Consider the following 4,915-nt stretch of genomic DNA (forward strand, 5'->3'; position numbering starts at 1 on the left):
AAATTTTCAGAGCTGCCAAGCTAAGTGTATAATGGTGTAGACAGGTAGTGTGAGTAGAATCAACATACACTTCCAGGGGACAGGTGGATTAACTTTGCTGATAAATCAAATACCAACCACACTGTAAACCTCAGGCTAAGTTTTCTCCCTTTCTTGCTTGGTCATAGGTAGCCCTGGGGCAACCTCTTTGTCCTAGACTCTAGTTCCTTCTTCTTAAAGAATCACTCACAACTCACTCACTCCCAGGGAGCCACAAACAAACCCCACCAGTCACAATAGTTAACAAACATCTCTCCACAGGGTTCCGACACCTGTCAAAAGGGTAAGTCAAAAGGAGGCACCCTGCCACACCACTGCACTCTCCATATAATAATAAGGATCCCTCTCTCTTATTTAGCGCTTTTAATCTGTAGAACCCAAAGCCTTTATCACTTCTCGGCTCCTCGGACCTAAGATCAAAGTGTAGTACCTGTTCTTATCAGTTTAATATCTGATATGTTCTTTATTTGAGGACTGTATATTAAATTGATTTTTGAAACAGGGGGATGGAATGGGAGCTTGTTCTGTCCACCCCATGCATTGACCTGGTATTGCAATGTCTCCGGGAATGGTAAAAAAAAAACCCAAAGCCTTTAACAGAGGCAGTTAAGTATCATCAATGGTGGCTGGTGCATAACCTAAGTTCTGGGTTTCGGGCCCATTTGCTGCTTCTGCTCTTCAAATCCAAAGGATCGTGCTGATAAGCTTCTTTGCCTCTCTGTCTCCTATACAGAGTCACAGACCAGCTTCCGGGGTTGGGGGGGACTCTGCACTGAGGCTGCTCACACACTCTGAAGCAAATCTTTTTTTAACATCTGAAGAGGCCTGAGAAAGCAGCTTGTGAGTTTGCTCTGATCTCAGACCTGCTTCATTCTTTCAGGAGTGGAAGGCAAGTCACCAGTCCTTCCTTCTTGGACTACTCTCTATGGTGCTGCATCTGCACTCAAAATGCTAGATATTGCCAGTTCCTCCCACTCTGGATTGCACTCATCCAGCCTGTCCCACTCCGCTCTGCCTCCATGCCCCCCACTCCTCATGCTATTCATTCCCCCCACCTCCCAATCCAGGTTTCACTGGAGAAGAGATATTAGCAGAAAGATTTTTACTTTGTTTTCTTAAGAGGGGATTTAATTTGTAGATTTTAGCCTCATTAGCAACCACCCCTATCATAATCCCTATTTTGCAGGTGGGGAAATGGAAGCACAGAAAATTGAAGTGATTGACCCAAGACTATGCAGACAGGCAGGGACAGAGCCAGGTCACTTTGCTTCTAGTACAGAGCCCTAATCCCTAGAACACATTTCCCTCCATCAGGCTTGCTAAAATTCAGTGGTAAATAAGAATATGGAGTTCAGAGTTCATGGATGTTCAGAGGGCTTTACAAGCATTTTTCAATTAATCCTGACATCTATAAAATAAGATGCCTGGATTGTCACTCTGTTTGTCACTTTGAAGCCCATTATGTCTGTAGAAACAATGAGGAGTCCTTGTGGCACCTTAGAGACTAACAAATTTATTTGGGCATAAGCTTTTGTGGGCTAGAACCCACTTCATCAGATGCATGGAGTGGAAAATACAGTAGCAGGTATAAATACACAGTACATGAAAAGATGGGAGTTGCCTTACCAAGTGGGAGGTCAGTCTAACAAGACAATTCAATTAACATACCATAGATACCAAGGGAGGAAAAATCACTTTTGTGGTGGTAATGAGAGTGGCCTATTTCAAACAGTTGACAAGGTGTGAGTAACTCTCGAGTCAGTGTGAAGCAATGGACACAGCTACAAGCATGGTTGAGGACACTTTTTGTTCAGAATAGATTCACATTGAATCATAACTGGGTTTTGCAATCTGTTAATATCCAATTTTTAAATTTTCAGCCATTTTGATTTTATGGCCCACATAATACAGTATTACACACATGTAAAACATACAGACTTGCATTTATTTATGACACATCAAGTGTCCTAGACTATTGTGATATCAGATGTAGCTCAACAAATCACCACCCTGACTCTATAGCTAATTTGCTTGCAACAATTATATTGACTGCATGAGGGAGACTGCACAGAAGGCAGATTACCTGTGCCCAAATCAACACAAACCTTCCAGCACAATGCACACAAATCAATACAACCAACACACATGATAACTCCAAACACACACAGCTCCTCATGACAGCACCCCTCATTGGCTACCCACTTAACTCTCTCAGCACAATGCAACCCCCACACAACACCACAACCAGCATACACAGGCACCCCAAACATCACCCTGAAGCCTGGAATGGCTAAAGAGTCAGTATGAAGTGATGGAAACATCTACCAGCATGGCTCAGGGCTTGTTCAGAATATCACCAGGTTCAGTCCTCACTGGGATTCACTGTCTGTTTCCATTACTTAGCCATTTTTGGCTTTTTTACACTTGTGATTTTATGAATGACACCCATGTAACAGCATGGGCTTCCAACACCTAACTGAGATATCAAGTATCAGAGGGGTAGCCATGTTAGTCTGCATCCACAAAAACCAATGAGGAGTCCGTTTAAACTGAGTTATAATCACCACCATTTTCCAGATGGGGAAATGGAAGCAAAGCTGTTAAGTCATTTGTCCAAAGACATTGAAGGCAGAGACAGAATTAGAACACGGGACTTCCCAAATCCCAGACTTGTACTTAAACCACTCAACTAAGGTATTCAGCACGTTTTGTTTGTTTTATTTTTACAGAGGAAAATCTAAAGTCCTCATTCTTTTTTCTGATTTCCCATCCACTCTATTGTCAAGGTCAAAACTATAACAGGGTTAAAAAAAGAACTAGATAAGTTCATGGAAGATAGATCCAGCAATGGCTATTAGCCAGGATGGTCAGGGATGCAACACCATGCTCTAAGTGTCCCTTGCCTGCGTTTGCCAGAAGCTGGGAGGGGACAACAGGGAATGGATCACTCAATGATTGCCCATTCTATTCATTCTGTCTCAAGCATCTGACATTGGCCACTGTCAGAAGACAGGATACTGGGCTATATGGACCATTAGTCTGACCCAGTACGGCCGTTCTTAGGTTCTATTTTATTTTCAGACTCTACATGCAGCAGTGTAATGTTTTTACATAGTATCCTCCTTTTCTGCTGCTCTTCCATTAGGATAAACACTGGAGAACTATAGAACAGAAGAGAAGTAAAAAAAAAAAATGGAGAAAGATGAAAATAAAAACACACAATCATTTACAGCAATGGTTTGAAAAATATTTTGGAAGCAGTGGATGTTGATTATAATTCATTAAAGATGTGGAAACTTTATATAAACTAAAGTCTGAAAATATATGTTGAACAGCAGTTGTAATCTGGTACAAAGGCAAGTCTCCTACCCTTTAATTACAATATTTTGGATAATTGTTTTTGTTGGAAAATTTACTCTGAGAATGTGCAGTTGAAAATAGAAGCCAATTCAATGAGGCACACAACACATTATGCTGTGCAGAGATTCTCTGACAGCCTTCTTGGAGCTGTTCACTACACTTTTTTTTTCCAGATAAACCTTTTCTATTGTATTGTTTCTCACCTATTAAAATCACTGAAATTCCTCTAGATTGGAAATTGAAAAGGAGAGAATGTGGTACAGCATATGTTTATTATATGACAGTGACAATATTTGTGTATTGTTCCATTTGTGATGAAAATGTGATGTAATTTTATATTAATTAAAACCTTGCCTGTCTTGCAACAAAAGGTTTTTTTTCAGAATCCCTTCTAGTAGTTTTCTTTTACTGACTTTTAGATTAGTTTAAAGGAGTCTCTTTTGCGAGGGATAAGGTAAATTACAAATAAATATTTATCTGATGTCAACATATTTTCTTGCTCCACCTGTCACTTCCCCTCAGATACTCTCTTATCCTCCTTATGTTTCATATAATGCATACTCAATTCCTAACTCATTCAAATTTTAAACTGCAGAACACATGCCACTTGCAGCATTGTTAACCATAAAAACTCTTCAGAATTTGATATCTGACCCATAAACCAGCAGCTTTTCCAATAAGTGAATGGGCAGGATGCCCTTTGAACACATAGATTCTTTCCTGAATTCACATGTTGGCTTGACTTTAGAAAAAAAAATTGCCACCATATAAGGATTTTTTTTCTTTTTTTGCTGACCTGGTAGGACAACGTAGAATGTTGTACAGGAGTGAGCAAACTACAGTCCTTCTGAAGAAGTCTTTCATCTTCTTTTGGCAAGAGGTATTAAGGTAACAAGCCTAAACCTGGTTTCACAGGCACAGAAACAATGAAGCTATATATGGTTTCTTGTCTCACTTTTATTTCCCAAAAGCCCTCAGTATGAATGGTTGCTATATGCATTCTGATAGCTTAGTGTGAATTTTGTTTTAGTAGGGGCAGGAGGCGATTTCTGTGATCATAAACATATCTATCTTTCTTTGAAGTGAAGAAACAGATTGACAGAGCCAGAAGAGTACCCAGAAGTCACCTACTACAGGACAGGCCCAACAAAGAAAACAACAGAACGCCACTAGCCATCACCTTCAGCCCCCAACTAAAACCTATCCAACGCATCATCAAGGATCTACAACCTATCCTGAAGGACGACCCATCACTCTCACAGATCTTGGGAGACAGGCCAGTCCTTGCTTACAGACAGCCCCCCAATCTGAAGCAAATACTCACCAGCAACCACACACCACACAACAGAACCACTAACCCAGGAACCTATCCTTGCAACAAAGCCCGTTGCCAACTCTGTCCACATGTCTATTCAGGGGATACCATCATAGGGCCTAATCTCATCAGCCACACTATCAGAGGCTCGTTCACCTGCGCATCTACCAATGTGATATATGCCATCATGTGCCAGCAATG

The 4,915-nt window shown here is 40.9% G+C and overlaps 1 non-coding gene across 1 annotated transcript; it reads left to right on the forward strand.

Moving 5' to 3' along the window:
• Positions 1-427: 427 nt before the first annotated feature.
• LOC119854105 lies at positions 428-621 on the forward strand. Its single transcript, XR_005292350.1, has one exon. It is a non-coding gene; the product is annotated as a U2 spliceosomal RNA (small nuclear RNA).
• The last annotated feature ends 4,294 nt before the right edge of the window (positions 622-4,915 follow it).

This window comes from Dermochelys coriacea, chromosome 3 (genome assembly GCF_009764565.3).
Source record: "Dermochelys coriacea isolate rDerCor1 chromosome 3, rDerCor1.pri.v4, whole genome shotgun sequence".
NCBI classification, from domain to species: domain Eukaryota; kingdom Metazoa; phylum Chordata; order Testudines; family Dermochelyidae; genus Dermochelys; species Dermochelys coriacea.